The sequence below is a fragment of the Lygodium microphyllum genome, chromosome 3, assembly GCF_053477565.2.
Source record: "Lygodium microphyllum isolate KBCC chromosome 3, Lygodium_microphyllum_v1.1.10, whole genome shotgun sequence".
NCBI classification, from domain to species: domain Eukaryota; kingdom Viridiplantae; phylum Streptophyta; class Polypodiopsida; order Schizaeales; family Lygodiaceae; genus Lygodium; species Lygodium microphyllum.
The window spans coordinates 68,465,860-68,482,226 of NC_141137.1; positions in this window are offsets into that span (position 1 = coordinate 68,465,860).

Below are 16,367 nucleotides of genomic sequence, written 5' to 3' on the forward strand. Positions count from 1 at the left end.
AATATTCCGTGGGAGTGCCAAGCAGTGTCGCTTAGATTAGTCTTTCAATGGATCGCTAAAAATGTGATGGACAGAGCCGATAGGCGGGCACATTACAGTTGGTATCAGAACGAAACTTCGTAATGATATATGATTGATTAATGTATGGTTCATAGAGATTCCCTAAACAAAATAACTTAAGTGATATGGCTTCATTGTCAAGCACCCTCTGTACCCACAAATGCTAACATGCAAGAGAAGAAATTCCTTCTTAAGCAAGTTAAGGCACTCGAGTTTGGTGGAAAAGGAATAGGTGTCGCAACAAAGGCTGAGATATGGATTGAGTCGATGAATGATTATTTCTCTGCTACAAGAACTGCTTTTGCTAATCAAGCAATGACAGCCCAAACTTAAGTTAGTTGGCCAAGCTCGAATATGGTGGAAGCAATGGTGCAAAGATCAATGTATTTTTGAAGCCGCTGTCACTTGAGCTCAGCTGAAAGATGTTGTACCCGGACAATACCTTCCACCAACCTACCAAACTTGAGGATGATGAATTCTTCAAGCTCAAGCAGCTGGAATTGACCTTGGAAGCTTACTACTCAAAGTTTGTAACCCTACTAAAATATACACCACCTATGGATATTGCACAGTAAGTATCCAAGTTTTACCATGGCCTGAACACTCCACTGAACCACCGTCTTGAAGCAATGCATCCAACGGACTTGGAAGATGCATTACTTTGAGCAAAGCCAATCATCCAAGAACTTAAATCGGGCAATTTTGGCAGAGATGATTCCCGAAATCAGGACAAGAGAGGCTACACATGTAGAGAGATAGGGTACATCCGTAGGAGATGTCCCAGCTGTCGATGCTTCCGCTGTAACAAGATAGGGCACATCCAAGCAGATTGCCTTGACTTAAGTCCAAAAGATATTGAGCCTCCAAGAAAATGAAGCTACAAAAGTGTAGTCTTCGGATATATAGAGGAATCAGATGAAGACGAAGACCTAGAACCCACTACACCTCTTCAAGATGATTAGAAATCCTAGGAATGTTATCGACATGTAATACAATCTCTTCAAGATGATTAAAAATCCTAGGAATATTATCCACATGTAATACAACTTGTAGTAAAATAAACCTTACTCTTATAACTACAATTAACTTCAGAAAAATGACTTGCCTCAATTTTGAGCCTAGAACTTTCAAGTGACTAGAGATACTTTAGCAAGAATGATAGTTATAACTTGTAATGAATTTATCTTAAGTTGTTCTCTTCTCAACTAATATAGATTGGGTCTTACGAGAATGTCAAAGCTTGGGAGTATTCTTTGGTATTACAATTAAAGCCAATTGACCATGGATCTCAGTCTAGGTCTAAAAAGGGGAAAATTCAAAAACAAAGTTTCCAAGATAAATGACCACTTCAGTCTACTAAAAAGATCCTAGGACAATTTGGTCTAAAGAAGACATTCCTGCCAATGTCAACCAAGAATCTTGTGACCCCAAGTGATAAAGCTCCGCATTGTTTCTATTACAAGGAGTTAGGTCATTTTAAAAGGGAATGTCCAAAGCACCCTGAATTCCAATGCTCTGAGTGCCACAAAATTGGACATATCCACGCTAATTGTCCCAACAAAGAGAACTAGAATGTACAAGGTATGAAGTTGTACAAGCTTTAGGGATCCAGAATCTACCAAGAAATTATCAAATACTTAGGAACAACCTAGAAGATATTCATGAGATGTAAATACAATAAACTCTTGTAATCCAAACTTGGATATATCAAATACAATAAGTTATTGTTTCAAAATACCGTATGCTTATGAGTAGTCGAGTGTCACAACAAATGTGTAATGGGTCCTACCCCACACGTTCCAGAACGAAATCCCTTGTTCTTTCGAGATGAGGACATCTTGAGTTCTTTAAGGGGGAGAGGATGTAATATTTCACCCTGCTCCCTCTGCACATGGGAACCCCCCCTAAATAATTAATTTAATTTAATTTTTAAAAATTATTTTCCCCCCTGTCGTCACCGAACCGGGGGGGAGGAAGAAGTGGTTGATGGCGGGGAGGGAGAGGGAGTAGATGACGAGGGAGATGACATCAGGGAGGAAGCAAGCTGACAAAGTAGGAGAAGAAGGCAATGATGATGACGTTGTGAGGGGGGGAGGCCACATGGCCTACCACCCCCCTTGGGCATATCGAGTCCCCACGGCCACTTGGAGGGGCTAAGAAGCCCTGCCGCCATGCTTGATGACAGGTGGTGGGTGGGGGGAGACACCACCACCACCACAACTCCACTTATCCCCGCCTCTCGCCATTATAAAACAACCCCCCCCCCCAAATGGTAAGAGAGAAGGAAGGCCCAAACGGCACGCTGAGGAAGAGGGAGAGAGAGAGAGGGGGGAAGAACCTTCTAGAAGGTTCTCCTTTTTTCCCCTCCTTAGAGGTTGGCCACATGTACTTATTCTTCTTCCCTTTCCCACGAGATTATTCTCCACTTGCATGCTTGATCTCCTCCCCAATTGGCCCTACTATTTAAGTAAAAGGCTATTGAAGTCTTGTGGGGATCGCATTTAAAGCGAGGAAGATCGAGAAATGGACCCCAAGCAAAGAATGTTGAATGCAATTGGAAATCGCATAATCCGCAATGAAGTCTCAGGCAAGGACATCACTACCAATCCAACTGCGGTACTGGTAGTAAGTAATGTATTTCCAAATCAATAAGATGCTTGCTTTGATTCCCGCATGAGATACTTTAGGCCCCGTACTATGCCTCACAAGAATAGGTCATCGAAAGGGATAGGTTTCATCTCACATATTCAAAAGATGGAGTTTGCAAAGTGCAAGTATCAAGAGAAGTAAATTGCATCTAGATGCTATGCGACAAATTCATACATAGCATAAATAGCATATAAGATTCCAAGGTATTGTCGAGTCTCCTTTTCTTGAAAATAATAGATATGTATTTCACCACACTGAAAGTATGTTGTAGCTTGCACGCTTGACGGATTGCATGGTAAGTAATCTAGCCTAGAGGAAATTCAATCTCAAAATTCTAAGATCTTTGCCCAAGCTCTTGCTAATATCACGAACTGTTAGCTCATTGGGATCTTGTTGATGTGTGTAGTTAACACAAACAACGATCATAAAGATTAAAACTAAGATCTGTCCGATAGCTATTATGTTTATCAATCCTATTCGGGGTTGGCTAGATGCAAACAACAACTCCATGCCTCAAAGGCAAGTGAAGAGCTCAAGGATTAGGAAACCCTAAGTCAAATGCTTTTGTACTTGTTGGGAAGAAGTTTGGGTTATTGATCAATGTAAGTGATTAATAGAACTTATGTATTGTACAATGTTTGAAACCTTAACATATGCCTTATCAAAGGAAGGAAGTGTTATGAAACATTTTGCATAGTATCACTCTTAGATCCCAAGGGGGAGAGCAAATATGCGGATGAAAATGTTATTGCATCTATTCTTGCATTGTTTGGAAATAGAATTGGTTTTGTTGGTTGATCAAACAACTTCCTGAATACTTTTACATTCAGTTGATTGTTGAATTATCGTTTGGATGATTATTCCAAGTGCGTGTGATTGAAGGTAAATTTATGGCAAGGGTCTGTGATGACAAGTTGCCATGGGAATAAAGGAATGTTTTCTGAAAAATGATATTAGGGCTGAATGCCTTGTTTGTGCTTGATTCTTAAATGAATTAATTAAGGAAAGGATTCTTTGCACGGGTGGATCACCTCTAAGATCGCACCGCAAATTAACCCGAGAAGGGCACTACTCGATTCACATGCCGAAGGTCGAGTGGTGAAAATGCCAACCATGGAAATGGTGTTTCACTCCTAGGTAGCTTGTGGGTCAGGTGGAGCTCAAGACACCCCTTAAAGTTGAAGACTGCCGTGGCCCCAACGTCCATGGCATTGGAAGATCCTATTCTAGATAAAGGATAGAAATTGTGGTACCGTGTGATTTGGACCAGTTACTTCTATAGGGCAAAAGGGATATATAATTTCTCATATATGGGCAGGAGACAAAGATTAACTTGAAGATAAGTTAAGGAACTTGTTTGTCAAAAGGGTCGCTTGCTATGTATTCGTGTCTATGCTATTAAGCGAACGAACCCTGTTCCTAAAAGGCTTAATTAAGGAAACTGATTGTAAATGTCACACGTAAATGTGGTAGGACTTAATTAATTAACTAAGGAATGCCTATTGAGGGAAGCGGGTGTGCAGAATCCCCAATGGGTCTGTCCTATGGCAAGGTGGTCCCAGAGAACTGGGAGGCTTCTCACAAGGTTTTACCGACAACTGACCCTTAGTAAGTGTTAGGTTAGAACCTCGATTCATGGTATTTTAGGGGACCACCAGAATGGGACTATGCCCTACGGGTGGAAAGGTTGAGTGGCACATCCCTCTCATTTCCCATTCTCTTTGAACCAAGTGCGGCATGGATCTCTTTTAGATTGGGTTTCTCTACATAAAGTAGGATATTCAAAACCCGATGCTAGAATGCTGTCAGGAGACCTTGACCACTAGGGACCCAAGTTTTAGGTTGATCCTGGTGGGTTCAATCGTGAATGTTCCATTACGAGGCGGACTTGAGAAACCCTAGGCAACAAACCCCGTAACATTCTGTGGGAGTGCCGGGCAGCATCATTTAGATTCGTGGACCACTTAAAATGTGCTAGACAGAGGCACGTTATAACCAAATAGGGACAAGTCTTTTGGCTTAAGTTGTGGCTATGCTTATAATTCAAACTAGCTTGGTGGTTACTTTAGGTACATTATCTTCAATGAAGCTTCTCAAGCATGGTTTGATCAAGCTAGCATTTCAACCTCTTTTGATTTTACTTATCAATTTCATTATTATCTTCTTCCATAGCTGGACAAGTTCCTAATCACTCATCCTTAGTCATTTCATTACTAGATTTAGCTCTTTCAAGGAGTGTATCATATAACTCCATTTATAAGAGATATATGAGGGATGAAAGGAGCTCTTTTGAAATGAGATTGGTATTAGAGATTCCTATATTGTTATTGGGACCAACTATGGTAGTGGCTTGATCAAGCAAGGGGGATTTCTACTCCGAGCTCATTATAGTTTTGGGAGATTCTTTAGTAAAGGCTTAGTCTTTAGCAATGTAACCACATGGCATGTGTTTGGAGGTTTTGACTCAAGTTATAGATTATGTATGGATTGGCTTGAAGGGAGTGAGTTTAGAGTGGAAGCAAGAGCTATGGTGGAAGGGGAGAGAGAGAGAGAGAGAGAGAGAGAGAGAGAGAGAGAGAGAGAGAGAGAGAGAGAGAGAGAGAGAGAGAGAGAAGATGTGGAAACTCCAACAACCACAACGTGTAACTGGCCTTCCCTTTATTCAAATGTCACTGGAAGAATAAAGAATAAAGTGACAGTGATGGGAGCCTGTCACCTACAGTGTACATGTGTGCAGGTACTATCAGTGTAGTAATACACAAGCATCTAGGCATATATACTTTTACCCCCAACAACCTCCCACTTAAAGGCAAATGTGCCCTAGTCAGGAGAGAATTTAAAAAAAGCAATAAAGTACAAATGTACATAAGTACAATGGGATGAGGAAAGTAGCTATCTCATCCAATACCCATCAACTTCCTAAGGAAAGCACAACCCTCCATTGACAAACTTTTCGTGAGCAAATCTATAGGATTTTGGCGAGTTGAGATCTTGACAAGGTCAATAGACTGGTCCTCAATGACCTATTTGATTAAGTGATAATACACCTCAATGTGTTTTGTCTTCACATGAAATACTCATTCTTGGCCAACTGGATAGCATTCATGGAATCCAAATGCAGTGTAGTAATACCAAGGTCTACCACTAGATGGCCCAACCAGAGAGCCTTCTTGTAAGCCTAAGTGGCTACAAAATACTTGGCTCAGTAGTAGAGAGGACCGTGCATTTTTGCACCCTAGACATCCAAGAAATACCACCTCCAGCAAAGGTGAAGACATAGCTAGAGGTGGACTTCCTACTCTCTACATAGCTTGCATAATCAGAGTCAGTGTATCCCATGACTCTTATATCTTGGCTACCATAACATATGCACATAGCTACTATGCTCTTCAGATACCTCATGATACCCTTTAAGGTATCCCAATGGTGGGGTGGGACACGTCACGACCCTCCTTAGGCTTGGCACTAGGTTCATCTACCAGTGGCATTGTGGGCTTAGATGGAGCCGCACTGCCCTTGCTGAAAGCCATCACTATTCAAACATTGCCAATGGCAAGGTGAATATGTTGTGAGTTGTAATCAACATTGCAGTGTGCTTGTTCCTTGAATGCACTCCCTAGCCATGTTTCCTTACCAGGGTAGCCTTAGTGCTAGGCAACACGTAGAAGATCATTGGTAGGCTTTCAATCTTGATAGAGACTATAACTTTGCACTTTCCCAATAGTGAGTAAGATTGCCCCCAAAATAGGCTAAGCTTAGCTTTTGTAGGCTCCAATTGGGACTAACCAATGAGGGTCCAATGGTTGTGTGTAAGAATATTAAAGTTAGCTTCCCCGTTAATGAGTGCATCAAAGGTATGTATCTTTTGGGCAATGATCGATATGCATAGGTAGGCAAGCGCTACTGCCTCCTCATCCTCATCCTCTATCTCAATGATGGTGGCGACTCTTACATCCATTGGTGGTTCTAGCATTGGAGGCTCATGCAACGAATGCATTGGATAGTAGTACTTCTTGAGGAAACTACCATTAAAGAAGCATATGTCCTCTCCCTCTAGAGTCTCGAGCTCTACATTGCTGGTTCGACTAATGTTGCAGACCTTGAAAGGTCCCAATCCTCTGAACTTCATCTTTTGCCTATGGCCCTTTATAGACTACATCAGCATTAAGTCGCTCTACTCAAAGTCTCGTTGTTTTATATGTTTGTCAAACCATCTTTTGCATCTTTCCTTCTTGTAGAATAGTGTATGGATTGCTAGGAGTCAAGTCTCAGATAGGCATTCTAACTCTACTGGGCGTTTCGTCCATGCTTCCTTTTCATCTCGTCTCTCTTGGACTGCCACTCTCAAGCTTGGAACAAAGAACTCCACTGCAAGATTGCTTCAGCCCCATAGATTAGTTTGAATGGTGTTTGCCCCATCAATGTCTTATAAGCTGTCCTATTAGGCCCATAGTGTTGCCATGAGCTTATTATCCCAGTTAGTGAGAGAGGTGAAGACTACCTTAGTCATGACATTTACTAGGATCTTATTTGTGAGTACCGCCTAATTTTTAGCTTGAGGGTAGTAAGGTGAGGATTTCCTATGGATGATCAAAAAGGTAGATAGTAAATGGCCAATCACTTCATTAATAAAGTGTGCACCTTGATCACTAACTAGTTTGATGGGACAACCGAATCATGAGATCACCTTCTCCCAAAGGAACTTAGTCATGGCCCTAGCGTCATTCTTCTTGGTGGCCCGAGCTTATGCCCATTTTATGAGATAATCCATCACTACAATTATGTACTTTGCATGTAAGTACTGCGTTATGGGGCTAATCGGTTCAATGAAGTCAATTCCCCATTTTTCAAAGGGTTGTCATGCTATTACTAGGTTCAACTCCATCTTGTCCTTATGGATGGGGATTTTGGTCCTTTGATACTTGTCTCAATGCTTCACAAACTTAGCTACATCGCGGAATAGTGTGGGCCACCATAGTTGAGATTGTAGCAACTTGTGTGTTGTAGTGTCTCCGCTAAAGTGTCCTCTAGCAATTCCACCATGCGTTTCAATAAGTACATCATGCATCTCATGCTCACACATGCATCTTTGTAATAACCCATCCTATCCTAGCCTATAGAGTTGACCGATAGGGCTAAATCTTGAGGATAAGGTGCTTTAGCCTAGCCTTCTCTATAGGTCCTTTAAGTAATCCATACTCTAGGATTTGGACTATGTTGTCTGTCCAATACGGTATTAGATCGGCCTAAACTAGTCTCATTCATCACTGGACATGTTGAAAAGGTACGCATCATGTAAGTTGTCTATGATGCCTTGTTTAGCAGCTTCTCTTGTGGGTGTGCGAGACATATGATCTACCATGTAATGCTACTCACCTTTGCATACAACCACGGAGAAGTCAAATTCTAGAAGTAGAAGTAACCATCTAGCTATGCATCTTGTAGTGTAAGGTTTATTCACCAAATAAAGCAAAGCTTGATGGTCGACGAAGAATGTGAAGGGCATAGCTTAAAGATAATGATGAAACTTCTTTAGAGCGAACACCATAGCTAGGCCTTCCCTTTCCATTATGGAGTGATTCATCTCTATATCCATGAGTTGTAGGCTAACAAAGCTCACATAATAATTGAGATTATGTTCACCAAATTGGCACAAAGTAGCTCCCACTGCAAACTTTGATGCATCAATGTGCACATGGAATGTTATGTTCCAATCTGGGTCTTGTAGGATCAGTGTGGTCGTAAGAGCCTTCTTTAGTTTCTTATAGGTGCATTGGCCTTCCTTGGTCCACTCAAACACAAGTAGCAATTTGTAAAGGGGTCTAGCGATTAATGCACAATTTAGAATGAATCATCGATATTACCATGTGTGTCTCAACAACCACTTAACTTCCTTATTGTTTGTGGGTGGTGCTAAATTGACAACAACTCTAACTTTGGAGAGGTCTGTGGCAATGCCATTCTTAGACACTACATGTCCTAAGACACATCTGTGTTTTACCCAGAACTAGCACTTTAGGGGGTTCAAGGAGAGATTATACAATCTACACTGCTCAATGACTGTGGGAAGTATATCTAGGTATTCCCTTCAACTGGAGTGAACACATAGATTGTTAACAAACACCTCCAATTCTTGCCTATGTATGTCTTTGAAGATGGCACACATGAGGCATTGAAAGGTAGTTGGTGCATTCATCAACCCAAATGGCATGACTATGTAGGCAAATATGTTCCATTCAGTCTTGCAAATGTTGTCTTATGTTTATTGTTAGGGTGCACCTGCACTTGGTGAGAAGCCATCCAAAAAATTATAGGCTTCTTTCCCTGCTACTCTTTCGAGCATGTGCTCCATCTAGGGCAATGGTGGATAGTTGTCTCTCTTAGTCACATCATTAAAGCTTTTATAATTTACACACACTCGAATCTTTATGTTCTTCTTCAGGACAATTATTATAGATGACACTCAATCCATATGCTCAATTTTATATATGAATCTGGCCTTCAACAACTTATCTATCTCCTCCTTAACGGTGTGTGTAGTTGTTGCTTAACTAATGTTGCATTAGGAGTCATAGGGATGTTATGAGTCATGACCCTCAAATCTACTCCTTTTAGTTCATGTAAGGACCAAGCAATCACATCCATGTACTCTCGTAGGAGAGAGATAAGATCAGCCTCCTCCTTCTCAATTAGGTCATTTGTTATGAATACGGGTCAATGCTTTTCTCCTTCCCCTGCTAAGTTAACTTCCTTGACCTTAGCACATGCCCTTCTATTACTTCACTTGCATGTCCTTGCGTCTTAGCTCCCATCAAGATCACTACCCTATCACCCTTTTTGAAATTCGTGAGGCGCTTTGGTAGATCCTGGGGCTTCCTTTACTCTTTGGCTTCTGACCCCTTTGATTTCCTTCTCTTTTCCTCCTTCAACCACTTGCACTTTAGGTGGACTGGTAGGTCCCCTTTGGTGTATTTGTTCTTAGGTGGTTGAGGTATTTCTGGATCGCTTTTGGACCTCACTTCCAACTCACAATTAAACTCACAACCTTCACTAGAAGAAGGAGTTTCCCCTAGTTGTCTAGCAGCTCTGAGGCCGATTCAGTTCTATAGAGTGGTGTGGTACTAGGTTGAACTAATTCAACTTGCTCATTGTCCATTGCACCTAGGTGGTCCCCAACCAAGTACGGTTGCATTTCATCCTGATGACTTCTCTTTCAATCCTAGGTGCGGTACTAGGTTGAACTAATTCGTCTTGCTCATAGTCCATTACACCTAGGTGGTCCAACGGTTGCATTTCATCCTGATGACTCCTCTTTCAATCCTAAAAACATTGGCTTTCCATGACTGGGAGTCTACTTGTATCTGTTCGATCACATGGCCATCTATATCATACTCTATTGTCTCAACCTCTTCCTCACTTTCCTCATTTATAGAGTAGTAGTCTTCATACTCATTGTCAGAATCATCATATTCTGACTACTCATCATTTTCTAGGCTTCCACTCTCAACCCTCTTCATACTCATTGTCAGAATCATCATATTCTGACTCCTCATCATTTTCTAGGCTTCCACTCTCAACCCTCTTTTTGTTCGTGATTAGTGCCCAATTATACAATAGGTTCAAGTCATACACTTTGGTCCACTATCACTTCAACTCCTCCATGAGGTCCTTGAGCGATTTGAGATTGGAAGCTAGGTTACCAGCTAGCTCTCTCATCAAGTATTTAAGAATCCCTTGGAGTTCGCATTTGTTAAATGGAATGTGGAAAGGGTTAGGTGTTGGTTGACTATTAGAGCTCCTTGCCATCATGCAAAGTGGTATTGATGGTGTGGTTCTACTGATGGCTTTGTGGGACTCATTGGCTCTATCCTCACAGCCTGCTTGTAATCCTCCTTGTCATTTGAGAATGGAAAATTGATGATGGTTAGCAACATGCATCCAATCCTAGTAATCCTCAAGGCAAGGGATGTACTTCGTTAGTGGCCCATAGGAAGTTCTGACCTGTGAGTCTTCTTTCAAGTTGGTAGAGATGGCATCTAGGTCAACCAACATGGTCTTCTAAGTGTCCATCTTGACTCTCATAGCTTCCGATCTGTTGCCTAAGAATATTAGACTATTACCCCAATCTTCTATCACTCGTGCATTTCGCATCCAAGGTTGGCCTAATAGAATGTTCTTGTCCAGTCCCTTCATGACTATGAAGTTCACTAAGAACTAAATTCATGCTATCTTCAAAGGCTAATCTTTCAATACTCAAGATGGTCTAACCTTCATCTTATTAGCCACCATCGTGACATTAAATCTTGCAATCTCCACAGGTGGGTTACCTAGGCGTGCAAGATTGTATGGCTGACCACATTGACTCCTACTCCTATATCTACAATTCCCTTTCTCGTGGTGTCTCCTAATGCTACGACATGTAAAATCGCATGCATTTCTATGCCTTCCCAAAAAGTGTTTTCGTGCAAGTAGTTAGGCACTAAGTTTAGGATTAAGCTCGATAATTATGTTGTTGCATCATGGTCCAGCAAGTCGATCAATCCAAGCTTGTTAGGTCCTTCTACCCACTACTTCAACACTTGCCATAGTGTTGGGTTCTGCCTAAGTAGCTCTCCCAGAGGTAGAGTCACAAGGGTTGATATCAATGTTGTGAGCAGTTGCCAACCGCTTGCTTTTCATCAAGGTGTATGCTCTTTTGCTAGTGATTTCAGGCGGTCTGCCTGCCTATGGCATCTAGGCTTTGTTATGTGGTGCTACATGGGATGTTGATGTGCCTCTCAATCTTACTCGCATAGGCGAGACTGGTGTGCTCACGCTAGAGAGCTCATCGATCTTGACTTCAATGATGGGTTCAGCATCCTTTAGGTGCTCTTGGGCTTCTCTCACCCACTCCTTGACCTTATCTACTACTTCCAATTGGTGCCTCAGGTCGCGATACTCCCCAATCTTGGCACTCCCCCTTTCTGTTCTCATAGGAGCAGATGTTTCCACTTCTACGTCCGTAACTTACTTCCCTTTGGGTAATGTGGTGGTACCGTTTGTCTTAAGCGTAACCTTCACCTCAGCCCTCGTTCTCCTTCTCCTATGGCTCTTCTTCCCTATTGAAGTTATGTCAAGGTTGCTAGGTCGAGTAATGAAACACTAGCCTGCTTAGTTTGTGCTCAGGTCTCATGATATTCAAGTGAAATCGGCGTGGCCTCACCATCAAGTGTCTCAACTCCGAATAGCCCCAATGTATGGATGACACAATTACCAAACTAATGGAGGCTTTTTGCCTAGGACACTCACCATACAAGTGTGTGATCCCGCACTCTAGATATCTGAGGTCAGCCTTGTCTCGATTGGCTTGCTCACTTTTGAGGCAACAATATGAGATATGCCCTGGGTGACCACAGGCCCAACAATGCGACAGATTCTTGGTTCTGTCCTCCTAGACCTCTACCTCTTCCCCTACCTAATGCCATCACCGGCACTGGTCTGAAATCCATCAAGATGGTGTTACCCTCTTTATCGCATGAGAAGTAAGGGTGTATATATGTTTCGTCCTCATTTGGCTCCTCTAGATAATGTATCGGTGTGTCAGTCGGTGGATGGATCATAATGGGTCTAGGTGGTCTAAGTATCCTTGTGTAGGGTTGATGTCCATCCTACGAATGGTTGGCTTTGAGTCATGGGTGTTGGGACAACTAATGGATCTCCCCTTCTGAAGTTCAACGGCCTATTCCCTAGGTAATACATTTGATTGTATGGTTTCATCGCATCCTAGCCAAACCTATTGCAATTAGCACATGGTCTCGATCTAGGATCTAGGCACTTGACTGAAAGGTGATTTTCTCTATAGTGCATGCATTGCACGTGAGGTCATGTGGGCCTTCTCATCATCCCTTAAAGCTTAGCCAACTCCAACTTCATGTCTGCCAACTCCTGACTCTAGTCAACAACACTCTTTCCCTTGTTTTGTATGCTCTTACTGGATCTTTCACTAATGGTCATAGCTCTCTAAGGATCTAGAGGCAGTGCTATCTCAAGTTGTGGCTCTTAAGCTTCTCTCCTTGAGCACGTCATCCACATGTATGTCTTCTTTGAAGACTCTAGCTAACACATCCCTCTATAGGTTCGAGTTGCTCACCAAGGTCTTGTAAAGCTCTTCGTTTCTTATTCTGTTTATGAATACAATGGAGACCACTCATTCATTAGATCATTTTGCCACTAGGCTTCTCTTAAAGAGACTCTGCACGACATAAGTGACGTAGTCTCAAATATACTCCTTGTCCCTTTGGCTAACATTCATCAACTTGACAATGAGGTTGTCGGAGTATCTTGCCTCAGAGAATATCTTGATGAATAGATTCTTGAGGTTATTGATATTATTATATTTGGCATAATCTAGGCTAGTATACCACTTCCATTCTTTGTCTCCTAGTCAAAGTCTGAAACCTTGTGTACGTTGAGCAAGGTTTGTGAGACCATGTACCTCATATACTTTCTCAAACTACTTTACGAAGCTATACGGGTCATTGTAGCATTGATACTTGTCGAGTTGCTTAGCAACCATAGGTATGTTAGCTTGGCTCTTAGAGTTTGGGGTGATTCCAAGCCCCAATAACAACGTTGTTGCTAGGGTTGCTTCGCTCTACTCTGTAGCTGTATTATCTAAGAGTCGCTTCGTAAGAAGCTCGCTAAACATAAGATTCACCTCTAGCGCTCTCTCCTTCTCAACATTTGGTCCTACCCTGGTTCTGTTTTTTGTGAGGGCCAAGACACGTTGGACCTCATGTATTTCTATGTCTTGTCTCAGCTTCTGAGCTCGCTACTCTTGATTGTAGGTGGCTATGATTTGCAACACTTTTCTTGCCAACTTTCTCTCTTTCTTGAGATTGGCTATGATCTCCTTGGCTAGTCTACCATAAAGCACCATTTTGGTTCATAGGTCATACTGGTTTACAAGCTGCTCGATATCGGTTGGAAATTTTCCTAAGTCAAGTTCATCATCTCCAGGCTTGCTTGCTAGTTCTTGATATGTCGGCAATTTCTTGAGCAACTAGGGTATCAATCACATTGACCAAATTGAATAAAGCTACTTCTCTAATCGTGTCGATCTTTGTTGCTCCCTTAGCGGTTCGATGACTCAAGCCTCTCAGTCTTCAGTGATTGGTTTTTGTGGTCACTTGTCTGGCATCTGGGGGTCTCCTCCTACTAGTGGGTTCATTGACTTATGTGATCTTGTAAAAGTTCCTTGTTATTCAAAACAATCCTCAATGTTACATGCACTTAGATGCTAGAGTGGTGCTTATTGATGTGTATTATGTAAAATTAGGCTTTCTACTTTTCCAGTGTACTCCTAGTGTTTAAGTGATGTGATATGTGAGTTCCATAAAAGCAATGCAAATTACACTCTTTCCAATTAGTTTCAACTAATTACAGCTTCTTCATATGGATGACGGTCACTCTTGATGGTCAGTTCTAGTCTCTACTATGTTCTAGATGCGTGGTCTAAGGGATAGTAGATTCGGTTAGCTAATTTGGGTCTCTAGTGGAATAAGCGACTAATGATTAGTTACCATAGTCATTTTTTGACCGCCATCAAGTCACGAATCTTGATTTTGTCATCTCTGTGAGCCGTTCTATGCACCAAAGGCCTATGGGGGTATCACCTAGCTTGGACTTAGGCTTTGTCATTCTTGGGATGGGTTTAATGTATCAAAAATGTTATTCTATATACTTGTCTAAGTTGCAAACTCAGACGTCCGAGTCTGAGTTGTGTGCCCATTTGAGCATGATGCCTTAGTCATCGGAGGTCGAATGCATGGCCGTCCCCGAATGAGGTTCAAGGTGTTGAGATATCGAGCTCCACTCGTGATACGCCAGGGTGACCGTTGTGTATTTATGTCACCGACTTGTCAGTTGCAGACGCGGTTGGTACACCGCCCATGAATAATAGCTACATGATAGCTATCCTTATCTACTCTAGTTCGTGGCTCAGTTAGTATGCCACCTTAGTTAGTTGAGTTTGGTTTGAGACCCATATATAGGGTTCTTCTATTTCTTTGTAAGTGAGTTCTTTTGGCTTACACAACTAAGAAGAGGAAAACTGTTTTCAGCCTCCACCCTTGTGTGTATTCCCCCATTGTGCAAGCAAGAAAGCTACAAGTGAGACTCCTTCCTTCTCTCCCACAATCTTGACATGGTATCAGAGCCTTGTTCGTGGTAAGGAGCTCAAGAAAGCAAGCCAAGCTCGCGGTGTTCTGGTAAGAGGAGCAGTGTTGCTTTCATTTTCTGTTTTGGGAGCAGATCTCTGCAGGTAGCACAGCCGGAAAGTGCAGGAGTGCATTGTCTCAGGTTGAGACGCCCTTCGCGGTGAAGCAAGAGGGCAGTATATTTTGATTTGAGGCCATTTCGGGGCCTGTTTTGGAGGCGGAAGTTTTCTGCACGCACTCAGGAAACGGCCCAGTTTTATGCTGTGCAGCCACTGTTCTACAGGTTGGTGAAAAGTTACTGTAGAAATTGCATCGTATGCTTGTGCGCAGAGACATTGGGAGTTACAGAATCATCCCTGTTGCCTGTTGATGCAAAATCGTCACTAGGAAGTGACTGTGTGGTCAAATACCACTTTCGCCAGTTTTGCAGATTTTCCCTTATGAGGGTAAAGCTGTATTTTTTTCAGTGACAGAATTTTTTGCAGTGTTCTGTAATGGCATCTGATTCTCTTTCACAGATTGTCACTGAAAAGCTTGACAAGAACAACTTCCAAGCATGCAAGTTTAGAATGACGAATTTCCTTATGGGAAAAGGATATTGGGAATTTGTTGCAGGAAATGAAGAAGAACCAGTTCTTCCTGATGTTCCCAATCAACAGCAAATGCAGGCATTTAAAGCATGGCATGAGAGAGCCAGGAAAGTTATGTACTGGCTATCTATCAACATTTCAGACTCTATGATTGTGCATATTCAAGATGCAAGTACGCCAAAGGAGGCATGGGATACTTTGTCAAAAATGTATAGCACAAATACGCAAGCCAGGAAAATACAGCTCAAGAAAGAGTTGCATAATGTGCAGAGAGAAAATATGAGCATCAATGACTACCACATGAAGGTGAAGAAGATTGCAGATGCACTTGCTTCCATTGGGTCGCCAGTGGAAGATGATGATTTAGTTTCTGTGACCTTGAATGGTCTAGGAAAGGATTATGCACAGTTTCGGACATCCATTTCAGTTCGTGAAAGATTTCCTGACTTTGAGGAGTTGATTGCTCTTCTAATTTCTGAGGAGCAGAGAAATGATGGTGCATCTTCTTCAGGAGGAACTTCAAAAGAAGCTGTCTTCTACTCAAATGTTGGAAGAGGTAGAGGCAGAGGTAGAGGAGGCCGATTTGGAGGCCGTGGTAGAAATCAGAATATGCAGCAAACTCAAGAAAACCAGTCCTATGGAGGAGGACGAGGTAACTCTAGAGGCAAGGGGAGCCAAAGAGGTCGTGGTGGATGGCAAAGAGGCCAAAATGCAAACAGTAATGTTGAATGCTACTACTGTGGTAAAATGGGTCATATGGCTAAAGACTGCTATAAAAAGCAGAATGACATCATGAATGGAAAACTACAATAAGGGAATTATGCATCTTCTAGTAGACAGGGTGATGACAGAAATGAGCATTTGTTTATGG